The following is a 21,386-nucleotide window of genomic DNA, read 5'->3' as shown; positions in this document are numbered from 1 at the left end:
AAGGAACACTTGTTATCTGTGCCTGCGTGTCTGGAGTTCCTCCCTGCCTGTGTTTACATACCTCCTTGCCCCACATCTAACTCCTTAAAATTCACTAGCTTCCCACACCTGGGAAGAAGGTGAGAGCAGGAGCTCTCTCCTTCTCTGCTACTGGCCAGGAATAAACTTGCTTGCCTTTTGTTCCCAATAGGGTATTCTTTCTTTGCAACGGATAGAAAGTAGAGGAAGAACTCAGTTTACTGGTGACAATTTCAGCTTCTCAGAAAGGCCTCCCCTGAGCATTTTTCCTATAGGTCCAGCCCCTGCTCACCCCGTTGCCTGATCTCAGTCTCTACTCACCAGTGCTGCGTTAGTACCTTCATGGCATTTAACATGGTCTAAGAGTGCATTAATTCAAGTTCATTGTGTGCATCCCTGTATTGGTCAGTGTTCTCCAGAGGGACAGAACTAATAGGATAGATGCATATAAAAAGGGGAGTTTATTAAGGAGTTTTGACTCACACGATTACAAGGTCCCATAGTAGGCTGTCTGCAAGCTGAGGAGCAAGGAAGCCAGTCTGAGTCTCAAAGCTGAAGAACTTGGAATCCGATATTCAAAGGCAGAAAGTATCCAGCACGGGAGAAAGATGCAGGCTAGGAGGCTAAGCCAGTCTAGTCTTTTCACGTTCTTCTGCCTGCTTTTTATTCTGGCTGCACTGGCAGCTGATTAGATTGTGCTCACCCAGATTAAGGGTGAGTCTGCCTTTTCCAGCCCGCTGACTCAAATGTTAATCTCCTTTGGCAACACCCTCACAGATACACGTAGAATCAATACTTTGTATCCTTCAATCCAATCAAGTTGACACTCAGTATTAGACACTCCTTCACTCTTCCATGAAGTAGTGACCTTGTCTTTTTTAATGCTCTATTGGCACTTGATTTGAAACTTCAGTACACAAAAAATGGTCAAACAAATTTGTGAAATAAACAAATACAAGTCTTAAATACATTCTAAGATGGAGACTTTCCACTAATATGGTAGACTTCCTATCCAGCAGCCTTCACTGAATAGATTTCACTATAATGAAAGAATTCTTTAATTTTTCCCAGTTGATTATTAAATTAGAGGTGCCTAGAGGTTAGTGCGGAGAGAGCACGGAACTTGGGCATTCTAACAACAAGCATTTAAAACTGAGTGAGGCTCAGCCTCCTTTCTCACGGAGTTTATAATCTATAAGCGCATAGATTCTCCCTGTCAAAGAGCCAAGTTCTCTGGGCCATCTCAGGACCACGATGGAGGCCAAACACTTCTAGTGGGCTCAGAATTTATCTGCTGCCCTTGGGACCAGAGTGTGACTCAGTGGTCATCCAGACCTGAAGAGGCTGTTCTAGAGAGAAGACCCTTCTGTTTACATCCTCACCACCTAAACCTGTAGAGTCTGGTCATTCTGTAAGCACCTGCTGGCAGGCAATGAGTTTGACAGCAATTTACCTATAACATCCAGATCTCAGTGATGATACCAGAAGGGCACCTGACCACACAAGAAGGAGCCTCTTTCCTGTTGCTGCAAGATGCTGAAAAATCCTAGTCCACACTGCAAGTTACATATATCTACTGATTGGCTACTGGGGGTAGTAAAGAGTAGTGAGTTAAGTGATTTCTCCCTGTGAAGATTTGCCATGTTGCTATGGAGACACATCTGTATCCTAGCATCTGCATTAATGGTCTACTAATAAAGAACATGTATATGCTGAGGACACAGAGTAAAAACAGTGATCAAAATAATGTATTAGTGAGGGTGCTCCAAAGAAATAAAACCCATTGGAGGAGAGATATATATATATAATATATAATATACATTGTATATATTATATAATGTATATATTATATACATTATATAATATATAATATATAATTGTATTTAATTATGTATATAATACAATTATATAATATATATTATATATTATATATGTGTGTATATATGTGTGTATATATAGTCTATGTACATGGATATAGGCATATCTTATTTTATTGTGTTCCACTTTATTGCACTTTGCAAATACTGCATTTTTTACAAATTGAAAGTTTATGGCAAACCTGAATCGAGTGTCTATTAGTGTCATTTTTTTCCAACAGCATGTGCTCACTGTCTCTTTCACAATTTGGAAATTATTGCAATATTTCAAACTTTGTCATTATTACCATATTTGTTATGATGACCTGTGGTCAGTGATCTTTGGTGTTACTGTGGTAATTGTTTTGGGGCACAATGAACTGCACTCATAGAAGACAGTTAACCTGATAATCTGTGTGTGTTCTGACTGCTCCACTGACTGGCCCATCCCCCATCTTCTTCTGTCTCTATACTCAGGTCTCCCTATTCCCTGAGACACAATAGTAGAGGCATCAGACAAATTAATAATCCTACAATGAGGTTGAAGTGTTCAAGGGAAAGGAATTGCTGCATGTTTCTCACTTTAAATCAAAAGCTAGAAATGATTAAGTTTACTGAGGAAGGCATTTCAAAAGCTGACACAGGCCCAAAGCTAGGCCTCTTGTACCAAACAGCAAAGTTGTGAATGCAAAGGAAAAGTTCTTGAAGGAAATTAAAAGTGCTACTTTGATGAACACACAAATGATAAGAAAACAAAATAGACTTATTGCTGATATCAAGAAAACTTAAGTGATCTGGATAGAAAATCCAGCCAGCCACAACAGTTTCTTAATCCAAAGCCTAATCTAGAGCAAGGCCTTAACTCTTCAATTCTATGAAGGCAGAGAGGTGAGGAAGCTTCAGAGGTTTAAGGAAAGAAGCCATCTCTATAACTCAGAAGTGCAAGGTGAAGCAGCAAGTATGGATGCAAAATCTGTAGCAAATAATCCAGAAGATCCAATTAAAATCACTGATGAAGGTAACTACACCAAAAAACAGATTTTCAATGTAGAAAAACAACCTTCTATTGAAAGAAGACTCCATCTAGGACTTTCACAGGTAGAGAGGAGAAGTCAATGCCTGGCGTCAAAGCTTTAAAGGACAGGCTGACTCTCTTGTTAAGGAATAATTCAGCTGATGACTTCATTTACCATTTTCAAAACCATTTGACTCTGAAGAATGATGCTAAATCTACTGTGCCTGTGCTCTATAAGTGGAACAAAAAGCATGGATGACAGCACATCTGTTTACAGCATGGGTTGCTGAATATTTTAACCCTGCAGTTGAGACCTATTGCTCGAAAAAAAAATTCATTTCATATTATTACTGTTTATTGAAAATGCACCTGGTCACTCAAGAGCTCTGATGGAGATGTACAAGGAGCTTGATGTTGTTTTCATGACTGCTGACATAACATCCATTCTTAGTCCATAGATCAAGGAGTAATTTTGACTTTCAAATGTTATTATTTAAGAAATACATTTTGAGGTTGGGCGCAGAGGCTCATGCCTATAATCCCAGCACTTTGGGAGTCTGAGGCAGGCAGATCATAAAGTCAGGAGTTCAAGACCAACCTGACGAACATGGTGAAACCCCATCTCTAGTAAAAATACAAAAATTAGCCCGGGATTACATGCCTGTAGTCCCAGCTACTCAGGAGGCTGAGGCAGAAGAATCACTTGAACTGGGAGGCGGAGGTTGCAGTGAGCTGAGATTGCACCACTGTACTCCAGCCTGAGCGACAGAGCAAGACTCTGTCTCAAAAAAACAAAACAAAACAAAACAAAAAAACACACACACACACACACACACAAAACAAAACGAAACAAAAAAAACAGAAAGAAAAGAAAAAGAAACACATTTTGGAAGACTATGACTATAGCTCCCTAGATAGTGAATTATCTGAAGAATCTGAGCAAAATAAATTGAAAACCTTCTGGAAAGGATTCATCACTCTACGTACCTTTAAGAACATTTGTGATACATGGGAGGAGGTCAAACTATTGACATTAACAGGAGTTTGGAAGAAGTTGATTCCATCCTTATGGATGACATCAAGGGGTTCAAGGCTTCTGTTGAGGAAGTAACTGCAGATTTGGAAACTGAAAAAGGACTAGAATTAGAAGTGGACCCTGAAGGTGTAACTAAACTGCTGCAATCTCATGATCATACTTGAATGGATGAGAAGTTGCTTCATATGGAGGAGTAGAGAAAGTGATTTCTTGTGATTGAATCTATTATTGGTGAAGATGCAGTGGACATTGTTGAAATGACAACAAAGGATTTAAAATATTACCTAAACTTAGTTGATAAAGCTGCAGCAAGGTGAGAGGATTGACTCCAATTTCGAAAGAAGTCCTATTGTGAGTAAAATGTTTTTAAATGTTATCACATTCTGTAGAGAAATCTTTTATGAAAGGAAAAGTCAGTTGATGTGACAAACTTCATCGTATTATTTTAAGAATTGCCACAGATACTTCAGTCGTCAGCAACCGTGATCAGTCAGCACCCATTAACATCAAAGCAAGACCCTCCACCCACAAAAAAATTTACAACTCCCTGCAGGCTTAGATGAATCCTAGCATTTTAAAGCATTTAAGTACTTTTAAATGAAGGTATGTACGTTTTTAAAGGTCAGAAAACAACAGATGCTGGCAAGACTATGAAGAAATAGGAAAGCTTTTACACTGCTGGTGGGAGCATAAATTAGTTCAACCATTGTGGAAGACAGTGTGGTGATTCCTCAAGATCTAGAACCAGAAATATCATTTGGTCCAGCAATGCCACTAATGGGTATATACCTAAAGGATTATAAATCATTCTACTGTAAAGACACATGCACACTTATGTTTATTGCAGCACTATTGACAATAGCAAAGACTTGGAACCAACCCAAATGCCCATCAATGATAGATTAGATAAAGAAAATATGGCACATATACACCATGGAATACTATGTGGCCATAATAAAGAATGAGTTCATGTCCTTTGCAGAGACATGGATGAAACTGGAAACCATCATTCTCAGCAAACTAACACAGGAACAGAAAACCAAACACTGCATGTTCTCACTCATAAGTGGGAGTTGAACAATGAGAACACATGGACCCGGGGAGGGGAACATCAGACACCAGGGCCTGTCGAGGGGCCAGGGGCAAGGGGAGGGAGAACATTAGGAGAAATACCTAATGCATGCAGGGCTTAAAACCTAGATGACGGGTTGATAGGTGCAGCAAACCACCATGGCACATGTATACCTATGTAATAAACCTGCATGTTCTGCTCGTGTATCCCAGAACTTAAAGTAAAATAAAATAAAATAAAATAAAATAAAATAAAGAACGTGAAAGGAAAGACACAATTCTATTGAATACTTCACAGTGTACGCAATACGGTATAAACATAACTCTCATATTCACCAGAAAACTAAAGAAAATGTGTCACTTGTTTTATTGTGATTTAGCTTCATTGTGGTAGTCTGGAACAAAACCCACAATATATTTGACATATGCCTAGTTGTGTGTGTGTGTGTTTGTGGGTGTAGACAGAGAGACAAAGGGAGAGAGAGAGCTTTATTACAAGGAATTTGTTCACATAATTATGGAGGCTGAGGAGTATCACAATCCATCGTTTGCAAGCTGGAAACCCAGGAAAACCATTGTTGTAGCTCCAATCTGAGTCTGCAGGCCTGAGAACCAGCAGAATCAATGGTATAGGTTCCAGTGCAATGTCTCAGCTCAACAACAGTCAGGGAGAAAGAGGGGTTTCTTCCTTACCCCACTTTTTATTCTATTCATGCCTCCAACAGATTAGGGATTGGAGGAGGCTCACCCATACAGTCTCCTTTACCCAGTCTATTGATTCCAATGTTAATCTCATCCGGAAATACCCTCATAGGCGCACTCAGAATAACGTTGAACCAAATTTGGGCGCCCTGTGTCCCAGTCAAATTGACATGTAAAATTAGCCATCACACAGATTAAGGGGGAGACTTCTTGAGAAAAATTTTGAGGATGATTTTGAAAGAGAAGAAAATTGTTTAAAGAAAAGTAATGAGGATGCAATATGCCCAGATAACAAACCTGCATGCGTACCCCTGAATCTAAAATAAAACTTGATTTTTTTTTTAAGTGGCAAGGAATTATGTCTGCCCTGAATGTCTTCCCAGAAGTCCTTCCTGCTTGTGGTTAGGCAAACTCCTCCCTTGTGATGTCCTCTGTAATCCTGATCACAGATACATGTCTACTCGCTGCCCTCTGCCTCTTTTCTACCTTATTTATACCTTTCTTTATGGACAAAGTGCACCATTTCAGTATTATGTCTTTACATGACTCTCTACTCCCCTTCAACTGTGAATGTTTTAGGCAGGCTTTGTGTGTGGCACACAGTCAGTAGTTTGTGTGCCACAGAAGTGATTGCCAACAAGTCTAGAGCAGAGGTTGCCGGATAGATCTATCAATCTAGGGTAGAGTTAAGGAATGGGGTCCTGGGTCACTCAGTCTAATTTAAATGCCCAGGATATGAGTAAGATTGTCTGGGTTCAAATCAGGGCTTGAGTTAATACATAAAACAGAATGCCTGACTACTATGTAGTAAAAATTCAAAAAATTTTAGTGACTCTAATCATTCTTGTTATTATTACTATCATTCTGTTTGTCAGATCTTATGAAAACCTTTGATTTACTTTTCTGTTCTTTCATTACACTGCCTTTCTGAGAGCAGAGGCTAGTCTTATTTAATACAAGATGCCCAGAACCTTTCAATATACTGGCACATAGTGGATGCCTTCCTCTGACTGTTGAGTAATTTAATTGAATGTATCCAGGTGTGAAGGAGGTACCATGGGATGAGAGGTCAGAGGCCTCTTTTGGACCGTTTGCTCCAGATGTGTATTTTGCTAGAAGAGTTTGGGCAGAGGAAGCAGAGCTCGGTTGGGTGTGTTATAACATGTCTGGCAAGATAAACTGAGGGTACAACTGGATCACATTTGGGAGAAATTTTTCAGCAGTAGTACTCATAGTACTTTTATTATTCCTTGTCTCTTGGCATACAGTTTGAAGTTAATTGACCTTCACACACAAAATCCTAGTAAAGAATTCAACTCATTTTTGAACAGAAGGTGATAAAACTAATACTGTGCATCAGGAAAGTAAGAGAATTAATGAAGTAATTAACCTTAGTCAGCATGTTATATGTCCCTGGCCCAAGGAACAGATAACAAAACAAGGAAAAGTGCCTGAGCCAAGAACTTAGTTTATGATCAGCAGAAAAAAAAGAGATACTTGAAAACCATGCTAAAAGGGCACTGATAGAGAAAAAGCCTTATGGGATTAGTACTCAGCAACTGTTCCCATTGAAAGGAAGTGGTTTGAAATTTGAGCTAATGACAACCAGAGCATTGCAAGGGCAGTTCTGGTAGAAAAACCATGCCCCAACCCCCAACTTCAAACCCAATAATTCTTTTTTTTTCTTCTCTTCTTCTTTTTCTTTCCTCTCTCTGGTTTTTCTGCTTGTTCCAGCTTGAATATTTTATCTAGCATACAATATTGGAAGCTCTGTGGAGTCATCCTCTTATGCGTGATCACCCTTCCCTGGCTTCTACACCTCTGCTGGCATGAGTCAAGAGAGACTCGCTGAAGTTATTGTAATTCAGGAAATATCCAGAAATCTGCGTGGTCCAGATATGACCCTCCTTCGACTTCCATGTTCCCATCAATGAACAGGAAGACAGTACCCCTGGGCTCTGTGTGTTCCTAGCTAGATCCCTGACCTTTCTCTACCTGTCTCTTTCTGCCTTACCTCTGTTATCTTCCTTAAGAGCATCATCAGTATTCTTGGGTTCATTTGAACCACATAGGCAGAATATTTGACCTGGAAGAGCTTTGACTTTCTAAACTTTCTGCTGTTATTAGGTAGTATGGGAATCAGCATATCCAATAGACATCTTTCAGGCATTCCTATGACTATTCAACAATACAGATTGAGTATCTATGATCCATATGGCCTATTTTGCACAGAACATAGTGCTGGGTATATGAGTAAGTTCTCTGCTCACATGCTGCCTACAATGTAGTCAAGAGAGATAGGCATGGAAACAAATGAAATCAATACAGTGACTTTATTGCTGAGCTAGAAATCGCTTCAGGATATACCAGGGGCACAGAGCAGGGAGAAATACCTTCTACAAGGAATTGGAAGGTTAAGAAAAGCTTCTCAAGTGAGGTGACATTCTGAAAACTGGGAGTTGTTTACCAGCTGAAAAGGAGAGCACAGGCATTCAGGTCAGCAGGAGATGTTTGGCTGCATGGCTGGGAAACTTCAAGTAGCTCAAATAGTTCAGTGTGTTTTGAGAGTGCACTGTGTGTGAGTCACCACTAGAGATCGGGGTAAGGAATGGGCAGGGGCTGGATCATTAGATGTAGCTGGCTAAGAAGTCTGGACTTAATTTGGCAGTGGGGAGATACTGAAGGGTATTCAGCAGAATGGCAACATGTTCATTAACTTGTTTATTCATTGCTTTATAGGATAAATGTATATTAAATATGTTACATGCCCAGGATTCTTCTAAGCATTAAGGATACATCAATAAACAAACAGATAACAATCTCTGCCCCTGTGGAGCTTACTTTTTACTGGGGATGGGGGATATATGTTATCAACAAGTAAATTATATAGCACATCAAAAGGCCATATGTGCTATGGAAAAATATAGAGCAGGTTAAGAGGTATCAGCACTACTGGGGTAGAGGAAGAGTTGCAGTTCTAAACAGGGCAGCCAAAGATTGGAAAGAGATAAAGGAGTAAATGATGGAAATTGTAGGGGAGAGGGGAGAAGATGTCACAGGAAGAGGGAACTGCTGGTCCAAAGAATCTACAGTAGGAACAGACTTGGCATGTGTGGAGTATCCTGAAGAGGCTTGAGAGGCTGAGTTAAGTAAACTGTAAGAAGTGGAGGTGGAGGTGATGGCAGGAAAGTAAGGGAAAAAAGGTCATGGACTGTTCAGAGCCTTGGAGACCACTGTAAGGACTTTAACATGTACTTGTGATGACATGAAGAGTTAAGAGAAAGAGGGAAAGAGAGCACAGAGGAGTGACATAATCCAACTTGAAATTCAAAAGGATCACTTGGCCACCGGGTTAACAGACCAATTTGGAGTCTGTTGTAATAATCCAGGGCAGGTGATGATGGCGGCTTGGACAAGAATGGTAGCAGCAGAAGAGATGGGAAATGGTGGATTCTGGATGCATCCAGATTTTCACTGTAGAATGTTCAGCCTTGGAGAAGTATAGAAGATAAAATTTCATATGGGGTTAATATTTATTGAGTGCTTACTATGTGCCAGATACTAGTCTAACCAGTTTCTATGTAGTCACTCATTTATTTTTCATAGCAATTTATAATAAAGAAGGTGCCATTATTATTCTCTACTTTACATACAAAGGAAATGAAGCAGAGAAATAATATTGGAGTCAGGAAAATCAGCTAGCAGACTATTCCATGCATGAGATGATAAGGGTCTGAGTTATTGCAGTAGCATTGGAAATGAAGCGGGAAGTCAGGCTGTGAAGGGGTCGGGGCGGGGGACATCATCTTTTCCATCTTTAGTTATTTCTTTCTTCCTGAGCAGGACATTTCATAAGCCCCTATTAAGATGGTGCAGACAGCTTGAATCTCTTCCCCGGACAGAAGGGCTTTTGGAAACATTTTTTCTGAAAAGTCATGAGAGATATTTATTGTTGGCAGAGCTATCATTTTGATTCATAAGGGAAAGTATTTTAGCTGTTAATAAAGGAGATAGTTGAAAATAACTGCAGTGTAAATAATACCCTTAAACTGAGAGAAATGATGGAAGTATAAAAATTGAGAGAGTTGAGGGAAGTTTTTTTAATAATAAATGATTTAATTTCTTTACGACACTATCTTCTGCTAAGTAAATTTCTAAAGAAGGGCATAATTTTTTTCTTATCCCTGAGATGTTAGGCAATGACAATTTGCAAGTCTGGATTGACTTGAAGGGTTTTATTAATGAAGTTGTCAGCCTAAGGTAGGAGAAGATTATAGTGTGCTACATTATATATTGGGTTTGGTCACAAAAGACCTTGATTCTGGTTCTAATACTGAGATTTTTGGTTATAAAACTTATTTATGTCTTATTTATAAAGCAAAAGCCAAAGACAGCAATAGAGATGAATGCTTCCCAAGGCTTATTGAGGATGAAGAAGATGTGAAATGAATAAAAGGTACATAATGAAAAATTAAAAACTCAAATTGTAAATATTTGAAGGTAGAGAATTAAGGTTATTTAGTCACTCGTGTATATTCTGCTGAATTTACCATTTTGACAAGGGATATAGCAGTTAGAAGTTATTTAGAAAAAAGGGATATAGCAGTTAGAAGTTACTGAGATCTATAAATGCCATTTGTCATCACAGCTGGAAGTCTCTCTCAATAACAGCTTTTCAGTGTAGACTACATTTAAAATCTCATCCTTCATCTTCCTAGGGCATTGATTGAAGTTATTATAGAAAGAATCCTTCCTTTAGATTCCTTTGTTCATGGCAATATTTACTCTGCTTAAATGCAGTCTTGTGTTCTTATTATGGTTTCAAATCTCCATGTTGTGCCCTCAGTCATACATTTAAAAATATATTCTAGATGGCTTAAAGATGTTGATATGGACTGCATCAAAATTTAATGTGATCTAACTCACATTTAAGTGCTTTAATAATTGATATTAGCCTGTAATTGTTGATAGGTTACAGAATGCAGAAATTGTTAAATTGTGTCCTTTATGAGACCAATAGACCACAATTCGTAATAAAAACACTTTAGAATTTATTTTATATTCCTTTAGGAGCAGATGAGCATATGAATATTACAGAATATTACAGACGATAATCATAAGTGCTAGTTTTAAAAAAAGTTGCAGTTAGAAAATAGTTTAGAACATAGGAAATTATCAGCCATTAGTATGTTAATGAATTTGAAAAATTATTATTATTTCCCTTTATTTTTAAAATTTGTGTAAGTTTAAGGTGTTCAAGTGCAATTTTGTCACATGGTTATCTGGTGTATACTGGTGAAGTCTGGGCTTTTAGTATGTCTGTCACCTGAATAATGTACATTACACCCATTAAGTAATTTCTCATCATTCATTCCCCCAGTCCCCAAAATTATTTTTTCAATGGCTGGTTCATGGGATATTTAAGCAGAAATAATTTATTAATGACCATTTGGTCAGTTTAAAACTATGTTGAAGGAAGAAATCTTGACATGCATTAGCATTTTAGGACTGAAAAGGCTGTTTGAGGTCCTGTAGTCTTGGAGCATCCTAATATCAATTTAGGAGGGAGATGAAATTATTTGAATTTCCTTTACAACACACAGCATGTGCACTTCCAGTGCCAGGGAACTTACTATTTCCCAAGGGAGTCTATTCTTTCATTAAAATTTTAGACAACTTTCTTATATTGAATCCAAACTCATCTGCCTCTAAGTGCTAGGTCCTTGTTATAACCACTGGGACTCAGCAGTTACGAATATAATTCATTTTCCATGTGACAACTCTTCAAATATTTGAAGACATCTGTCATGCAAGCCACTTTCCCCCGCTCCTTGCCCCTGTCCTCTCTGCTTAAGGCTAAACAACCCAGAAAGAGCTGTTACTTGTGAAACAGAGGCAAGAATCCACCCGAGTCTGGTTAAGTTTAGCAACCTATCATTTATAAGATACATGTTCTTCCCTTTTGGGATCACTAAAAATATATTTCCTTATCTTCAGTCTTTTGGAACTGATTTCACATAGATTACTAAGAGCTTCTCACCAGCACCCCCTTCCCCAAGTGTCTTTGGAATGTATCCACAGGAACAAAAAATACTTGAATTCATTAAGGGAGCTGAGAACAATTTTAAAATCTCTACATGCATCGTGATGTTTCATACCACTTCAGGTGGTTTTTTCCTGCCCCTTTTTTTCTCCTTGGTAGAAAAAATAAAATCACAATACAGGTGAAAAGTTAAAAAATGTATGTGATTCACGTATGTTGTGCCATTGGCATAAAACAATAGCGTCAGGCCTTTTTTGGATTTTTTCATTATGAACATAATTAGGACAACCTTTCTCTGGTCCTGAATCATTTTCACACACCTCAGCCCCTTTCGATGCTATTTTTAGAGGTCTGTGACAGCCTGTAACTGAAATTGTTAATAATTACATAATTGGAATCATGTTTTCTCGAGCATTTTTAACTCTTGAAACATTCATTCACCTCTTTTAGCTTTGTGTGCCCTATTAATTTAACATGCCTGTTTTTCCCTGATATGCTTTTGAAAATCTGCCTTCTTTCAACTGAAGCTGCAGAGTGGACTCCAGATTTACCCTATGTGGCCATCACTAATTCTAGGATTGTATAGTCATTTTTGTTCTATGATTTATTTCACCTTCACTGTACAACCAGTTCCTCTTGTGAGTTAGAATTACATCCACAGCAGTAATTGTCCCATCTCTTCCCTATATTTTGAAGAGATATGATTTTTCAGGAAGGAAAGTGAATAATTCATTAGATACACTGTTGTTCCCAAATGCGGCTTCCAGTGGGTCGTCAGAAGACTGACCTCACCCCACACTATTATTTGAGGTCTTCAAAGCCAGAGTCAGTGATTTACTACTAGGTCATTGGATTTGAAGTGTGTGTTCAGGGTTCAGAACTTGCACATATGTAGCACATATAGCAAAGCTCTACCACATTTTACCCACGTAATCTTGGGCGAGTTATTCGACTTCTGTTTTAGTTTTCTCAATGGTGAAATGAGGATAACAATAGTATATAATTCACAATATACGTGGTGAACATTTAAAAAAGTTAATGTACATAATGTGCTTAGAACAGTGCCTGGTACACAGTAAGTGTTCATTGTTGTTGTTATTCTAGCAGAGGAATAAGGCACTCACATACTCTTAACTGAAAGAATTCCTCCCCTACCTGTTAAAGTGACATTCTATGGAATAGCTAGGTGGGCAGGAGCATCCCGTTTGTTCAGAATAAGTGTGTCTACAGTCTAGTGAAAGATGCTACAGGCAGAGGGCCCTCATATATGATGTTTTCATTTGAGTAATAACAGAACTTCCTAACATAAAGCCTAGTACAAGGTAGGTACTCAGTATATATTTGATGAGCTGGAATAGGGGAAAAGTAGAAAAGTTTCTTTCTAACAACTTTGCCATTATATAGGTTAGGAAACTATTTTTTATCTGGCCAATAATTTGCAAGATATTTTCACAACAGTGTTACTTCTGATTTCTATCCCCCACCACCTCTCCCAGCCTAGCTTTTTTTTTTTGTCTTCACACTGATGCTTTCCACTAGCCTTCATAAGGTCTGCTTTCAGGACCTGAGAGTCTCATACAGCTGTAAATCTCTACAGCTTCTAACAAGACTGCTTCTTTCTAATATACTATTCCAGTGATTGCTATAATTGCTCCAAATCTTGGGATAACTTTGAGGCTATCTTGAGCATCATTATAATAATGAATAGTGAACGTTTGTTATGTAACAGGCACCATGCTACAAGCCTTTAATTTCCCATTTGAATCTTACAAGAACCCTATGAGTAGTTCTGCTATAATTTTCAATTTAGAGCTGTGAAAATTTGGGTTTGAAAAACCTAAGTAACTTGCTTAAGGTCACATAGCTGGCAAAGAACAATGCTGAGTTTGGAACCAAGGTTGTGTCCTTACTTAAGATTTAAATTTTAAGACTATACTGTCCTCCTTGTTTAACTTGTTAGCTTACTTTTCTTATGATATTAGCACATATAAAGTAGTATTTTCTAAAAACTCCTCCCAATTATTTTTTTCCTCATGGAATTTATTATAATGCTTATGAATCAATTGTTGGTCACTTACATTACTCTCTAGGGGGTGCTCTGTGCATTCTTTCTTACATCATTCCAAAGGAGGAATGCTAACATGAGTCAAGGTTGTAATGGAATCCTCAGAGATCCACAGTTGGGCCATTGTGCTAAGGAGAGGAGCGAATAGGGCAATGTTCAGAGGAGCAAATAGGGAAATATTTTCTTCATAGTACTGTGTATTTGCTTGGAGAAGGCTCTGAGGCATTACAGAACCAGAATATGATATGGGATAAATGAGGCAGACAGGATAGGCTAGCTTTGCCGTATGTCTAGAGAATGTGGCTCTCTTGTCCCTGGGCTTTGTCTTCTTACCTCCTCTCAAAACCTGATAAAATCCAGAGAACAGGATCAGGATGTGACCTGGAGGAAAGGCACCAGGGGCAGGTATGCCATTTTTTAGTGTCACTCTGCTTGGCTCATTGTAGGTTCTCCAGGAAAATTTGCCAAATAGAATAATGAAATGATGAACTAATTGTTCTGACAGTTCAGGTGAACAGGAGTTTAGTGATACTCAGTGTTTTACTTCTGTGTCTATGTGTTCAAAGTACTCTTCTTTTTCTTGATAATGAATCTAGAAGCTGGGATGGGTAATAAACTTTCTATTTTTTTATAGGTTTTTCAGAAATTTTGGTTCTTAATGGAAGAAGAATCAGTCATTGAGATTATTCTTGGTAGGTTCTCTAGATTTCAGTTGTCTTGATTTAGAATATCCCAAGCACAGATGCCTCTAGTTTTGTAGAGTCCTACCCTTTTTGTTGTAGTCTGTAAAGTTGGTCTAAGATTTCCAAGAAGGTTAAATATTTTTCTATCATGATTGCAGTGGTAGGATGCCATATCACCAATGTAGACCTCCTGCACTCAGGCTCAGGTGAGCAAGCAAAACATATCATGGGCCTGGAGGATTCCATTGTCACAATGTTTGTCACCCCCTTCCAGAATGCAGAACTGGTTATTGCACGTATGTGGTTACCTATAATACCTCCCCTACAATTTTATTTGACCTGCGCAGCTTAACATCTCAAAAGAGAAACCTGGCATTGTGTTAGAAAATTCTACAGTTCTAAATCACAGGATTTGAGAGTGAGACCAAGTTATATCATGTACTCTCTATCTGTCCTTAAGCAAGTAATTTAACTTACTTTAGCCTTAGTTTTTTATCTTTAAGATGGGAGAAATAACATTTCACAGGGTTATGATGAAAATTAGATAAGAAAATACAGAAATAGACGTTTTGTATATTATTTCCACAGAGGTGCTTTGTGAAATTGTTTAGTAGAAGATATAAGCAGGCCGGGCGCGGTGGCTCAAGTCTGTAATCCCAGCACTTTGGGAGGCCGAGATGGGTGGATCACGAGGTCAGGAAATCGAGACCATCCTGGCTAACACGTTGAAACCCCGTCTCTACTCAAAAAAATACAAAAAACTAGCCGGGCGATGTGGCGGGCGCCTGTAGTACCAGCTACTCGGGAGGCTGAGGCAGGAGAATGGCGTAAACCCGGGAGGTGGAGCTTGCAGTGAGCCGAGATCCGGCCACTGCACTCCAGCCTGGGCGACAGAGCCAGACTCCGTCTCAAAAAAAAAAAAAAAAAAAAAAAAAAAAAAGAAGATATAAGCACAATTGCAATGCTAATCAGATTTTGCCTTCACAAATATGAGGCAGAGAAGAAAGGCAGGGTTTGCTTTCTTGAGGTTCACTTCTACCCAGGTCCTCAGACCAGTGTTATATCATCGAGATTTGTATTTCTAATGAAATTCTACAGATCTTTCTGCAAGAATAGACGAACAGAAAGAAATACTATAATGAAGGCCAAAGTAGACAACACAGTGGAGGGTAAGCAAAAATTGTCTCACTTTTCCCTCCTTTGCCTTTTGCTGTGATTTTTTCCCCCTTCTTCCTACTCAGTACATTTGCCTATAGTAAGCAGACCCAGCTTTGAGTTTGATATCCCAGCCTGTAGTCTTTAATGATACTTTATGCAGCAGTCAGAAATTTCCTGTCATGTCTCACTAAGTGACTGCCTATCTCTTACACTAAATTAGTTCATCTACTATTTAAAGGATGTTAATGTCTTAATGAGTTAGCTCTCTTGGATAACAACTTTACATTTTTTATGAGCTTCTCTAGGAAATGTACTCAAGGGAGAAAAGAATTTTAGTGAGAATTTTAGCAAACCAAAGAAGGGGATTTGAGCATATATTTTGGGCCAGAGCTTGTGTTGCTCTTGAAATAACATAACTGAGGCATCAGCCAGCAATACCAAGAGTGGCAGCCCAGACTAGAGTATGTTAAGGAGTTTATAATTTTGAGTGCCAAATGCCATACTTTGTCTAATATAAAATACTATTTTTTTATGATGTATCATTACATTATGAATGCTAAGGAAACAATTTTTTAATGAAAAAATTAAACAATGACCAATACTTTCTTATTACTTGGAATTTTAATTTTATCCTAATTGAAAGAAATGTTTTAGATTAATACATAGATTATTATATATTGGTATTATGTGTGCATAAAAGGAAATAAATAGGCAAATATTAAATACCAAGTCTTACTTTTCCTAACCACTTTTAACTTTGAATTATTGCTATTTTTGTTATTTCACACAATTTTTTTAATGCTTTTAAAGGCAATGGTTATATACCATTACTTAAAAGGATGTTCCATTTTGGTCTGCAGGATTGTCTTCTAAGCCTTTGAGAGTATGCTTAAGCAATAACAACTTTATTGTAACTGCTGCCTGACAACATGGAGAGATGCATACTGATGTCAATGATGGTAAAGCATCAAAAAGTGTGCATCTTAGAATGAATAAATTCTAAGTTAGTTATGATTGTTGGGGCTAACACATTTTCAATATGTATTTTTTTCAATGCATGAAGCTAAAATGAAAAATAATTATAACACTTCACACTTGTTTACAACTTTACAGCCTCCAAAGCCTTTCCCTACACATTATCTGATTAAAATTTCAGCCTAGAACCAACACGAGCAGCAGCATCATTATCTCTGATAGTAGATGACATTTTTAAAGCCATGTCAATGATATTATTTTGCAAATATGTTTTCACACACTTCTTTTCATTTCATTTACTAGTTGTGGCAGACTGCGGTGTCCACCAAAATCCATTCTCCCTTTTTTCCTGGTACAACTAGACTGTATTTTCCAGCTTCCCTGAAAAGTGGTGGCTGTGTGACTGCGTTCTAGTCAATGGAATGTGAACATACAAGGTATGCACTACTTTAAGGCCTGGCCCATACAATTATTCAGTACATGCTGTCTCCTCCATTTAAACAATGGAGACATTTTACTGGGAGACAAATGTGAAGATGGTATAGCTCCATCACTCTAGGTCTTTAAATGACTCTGTAGTTCCTGTTATCCCCACCCTAAGCAGATACGTAAAAAAGTAATAAACATGTTCTTTAAACCACTGAATTCTGAAATTTATATGTAATCATATCTTAGATTACTTTTTTTAACTAAATTTTTTACAACTTTTATTTTAGGTTCAGGAGTACATATGCAGGTTTGTCATAGAGGTAAATTGCATGTCATGGGGGTTTAGAGTACAGATTATTTATCACCCAGGTAGTAAGCATAATTCCCAATATGTAGTTTTTTGATCCTCACCCTCCTCCCACCTTCCACCCTCAATTAGGCCCTGGTGTCTATTATTCTCTTCTTTGTGTCCATGTGTACTCAATGTTTAGCTCCCACTTATAAGTGACAACATGCAGGTTTTGATTTTCTGTTTCTGTGTTAGTTTGCTTAGGTTAATGACTTCCAGCTCCATCATGTTGCTGCAAAGGACATAATCTCATTCTTTATTATGGCTGTGTGGTATTCGATGCTGTATATGTACCACATTTTCTTTATCCAGTCTACCACTGATGGGCATTTTCTTTATCCAGTCTACCATTGATGGGCATACCACTGATAGGCATTGATGTCTTTGCTATAGTGAGTAGTGCTGCAATGAACATACATGTGCATGTGTCTTTATGGTAGAATGATTTATATTCTTCTGGGTATACACCCGGTAATGGGATTGCTGGGTCGAGTGGTAGTTCTCTTTTAAGTTCTTTGAGAAACCTCCAAGCTGCTTTCCACAATGACTGAACTAATTTACATTCCCACCAGCAGAATATGTGTTCCCTTTTCTCCACAACCTTGCCAGCATCTGTTATTTTTTGACCTTTTAATAATAGCAATTATGACTGGTATAAGATGGTATCTCATTGTGGTTTTGATTTGCATTTCTCTAATTACTAGTGACATTGAGCATCTTTTTATATGCTTGTTGGCTGCTTGTAAGTCTTCTCTTGAAAAGTGTCTGTTCATGTCCTTTGCCCACTTTTTAATGGGTTGTTGGTTTTTTGCTTGTTAATTTGTTTAAGCTCCTTATAGATTCTATACATTAGACATTTGTCGAATGCATAGTTTGCAAATATTTTCTCCCATTCAGTAGGTTGTCTATTTACTCTGTTGGTAGTTTCTTTTGTTGTGCAGAAGCTCTTTAGTTTAATTAGGTCCAATTTGTCAATTTGTGTTTTTGTTGTCATAAAATCTTTACCAGAGCCTATGTCCTGTCTTATCATAGATCCAGTTGCATGTTTTCCTCCAATGTAACCTGTATTCCATACACGATGCAATGAAGAGCAAAGGAAAAATAACTTGTGCTCTATTAAAATGTGCATTCAGCAGGTGGTAACAGAGATACAAGTTGTTTTGTATTATAGAGCAAATATAAAATAATTCAATTAATTCACAACAATATAAATGAATGATTGAATAAATAAATATAAGAGAAGAGAAAAATCTGCAAAAAATGCCAAATAATTTATGTTGATACTCCTCCCTCAAAAAGGTAGAGCATAACTCTCCATCAGTAAGTATGGGCTGGACTTAGTGATTTCCCTCCAGAATACGGTATGGCGAGTGGGAGGAGGTAAAGAATAACCTGCTATGGAGAAACTTGACAAAGTGAACTTGACCAGGTGGCCGAGGTTAATATCAAGAATAGTTATCATGTTGACATTATTCACCCTTCATAAAATCAGTAGAAATGATACTTTATAATTGTGGTCTTCTTCCCCCAAACCGGAAAAACCTAACCATGAGAAAAACATCAGAAAAGACATAATTGTAGAACATACCATAACATACCTGATGACTACTCTTCAGAACTTTCAAAGCCAGCAAAAACAAAGTCTGAAAAACTGTCACAGCCAGACGGATCCTTAGGACAAATGACGACTAAAGGTAATGTAGTATCCAAGATGGGACACTGGAATAGAAAAAAAAAATTAGACAAAAACTAAGAAAATGTAAGTAAAATATGGACTTTAGTTAATAGCAATGCACTAATGTTTGTTCCTTAGTTTCAACAAATGAACCATACTAAGGTAAGCTATTAACAATAGGAGAAACTACATGCAAGATGTACAGAAACTCTCTGTAATATTTTTGAATTTTTCTTTAAATCTAAATGTTTTAAACATAAAAAGCTTTATTAAAAAGAAAAAGTGGCAGAGCTAAACCTGTCTAATTCCCAAACCCAAACTCTATGTTTTGAACTGAATGTTTGTATTCCCTCAAAATTCATACATCGAAGCCCTAACCCCCAGGGTGACTTGGGGATAGGATTTTTAGGAGGTAATTAAAGTTAAATGAGATTATAATAATGGAGTCCTAACCTTATAGGATTGGTGACCTCATAAGAAGAGAAAGAGCGAGATCTTCCTATCTCTTTTCATGTGCACATGATGAAAAAAGGCCATGTGAGCTCACAGTGAGAAGGTGGCCATCTGCAAGCCAGGAAAAGAGCCCTCACCAGGACTGAATCACCTGATCTCATACTTCCCAGCTTCCAGAACTGTGAGAAAATAAATTTTTTTTGTTTATGCCACCCAGTCTATGGCATTTTGTTATGATAGCTTGAGCCTTACTGCCTTTAGACCTTGATTCTAGGAGTTACTTTGAAAGTTGGACCAATCACTTGACTATACAGATGTCTATTTCCTCTCATTTTAAGATGAGAATTATAATACAGCCTGCCTATCTCAGCAGCTACTTTAAATTCATATGGTTAATATATGGGAAAGTATTGTACAAATGTAGATAATTAATTCTTATTAAATTAAATAGATACTAGTTTTTCTTACCTCCCAAAATCTTAAACATAGTAAATTTAGAGAGTAATGCTGGTTTTATTTTCTATGGTTTAAACTTCTTTACATTTGTGGATCATACTCCTTTGATCTCAAAACTAACTAGTTATTAGGTGGTAATCCTGGGGACAAAATTATTAAAAGTATCTTATAGAGATTAATAGGGACAATAATAAGAACTTTCAATATACCTTAAAGACAAAGGACAGTAACTTCAGAATATTTTGTAAGCATGATATCATATTTTCTGCTAAGTCATTTCTGAAGCATTTACATTAGCTTTAGCATTTTAAAAATACTGTATTTATGGACAAATGGCAGGTATATATTATAGGGCTAAAGAAATACTTCTGAAAAATTTACACTATGAGGAATATAAAAGTAATTTAAATGTATCATTAAAGGAAGACATGTAGTTATCTCTGAAAAAATCTTAGATTCCGAGGATTGTTAGATTAAAGATATAACTGAATTGTTTGGGGGAGTCATAAGGACGACTCAATTATTCTGAGGTTAATAATATGTATATTGATGTCACCTTAAAACAAAGGAAGGGTGAGAAATGAAGATGACACAAAGGTAGATTTCAGCTTTTTTTTTTTTTTAAGTCCTTTAAGATATCATTCTGCATCTATGAAAGATTTTTTGAAGAATTATTTTAAACTCAACCTCCCTCTGTTCTCCAGGTTTGCTGCTTCTCATTTCTTACTCTTTGCTGTCACCATTTCCCCTTACCAAGAAGTTGGGGGAAAGAGGGAGAATGACCACGTAAAGCCTTGTTAGTTTGCTGTAAACTCATTAAACATTCATTATTTAGCTGGGCACGGTGGCTCATGCCTGTAATCCCAGCACTTTGGGAGGCCCAGGTGGGTAGATCACCAGAGGTCGGGAGTTCGAGACCAGCATGGCAAACATGGGAAAACCGTGTATCTACTAAAAATACAAAAATTAGCTTGGCGTAGTGATAAATGTCTGCAATCCCACTTACTTGGGAGACTGAGGCAGGAGGATCACTTGAACCCGGGAGGCAGAGTTTGCAATGAGCCAAGTTGCACCATTGCACTCCAGCCTGGGCGACAGAGTGAGACTCTGTCTCAACAACAACAACAACAACAACAACAACAAACATTCATTTTTTGACTTAGTTGTTGAACTTATTTCTTTGCATTCTGGGAAACTAGGTAACTCATTTATTTAGGCCTTCAAATCACAGTACTTTGTTTATATGCAACACGTTTTTGTATCCTGGATTACATGCTATCTTGGTCTCTAAAGAGAGTTGAAGGAGGAAGGAGAAATAAAAAGGATGGAGAATGTGGTCAGAGAGGTTTAAGGGCATATGAAGAGGCAAAATTGTACAGAAATCCATGGAATTTTAGCTCAG

General features: G+C 37.6%; 1 long non-coding RNA gene across 1 annotated transcript; it reads right to left on the bottom strand.

Moving 5' to 3' along the window:
* Positions 1–9,368: 9,368 nt before the first annotated feature.
* Positions 9,369–21,070, bottom strand: LOC139362206 (uncharacterized). Its single transcript, XR_011620596.1, has 3 exons — positions 20,991–21,070; positions 18,999–19,119; positions 9,369–9,623 (listed from the first exon to the last, which is right to left on the bottom strand). It is a non-coding gene; the product is annotated as an uncharacterized lncRNA (long non-coding RNA).
* Between the last annotated feature and the right edge of the window lie 316 nt (positions 21,071–21,386).

This window comes from Macaca nemestrina, chromosome 3, assembly GCF_043159975.1.
Source record: "Macaca nemestrina isolate mMacNem1 chromosome 3, mMacNem.hap1, whole genome shotgun sequence".
Lineage (NCBI taxonomy): Eukaryota > Metazoa > Chordata > Mammalia > Primates > Cercopithecidae > Macaca > Macaca nemestrina.
The sequence above is the reverse complement of the archived record's forward strand: the minus strand, read 5'-3'. Positions and strand labels throughout refer to the sequence as shown.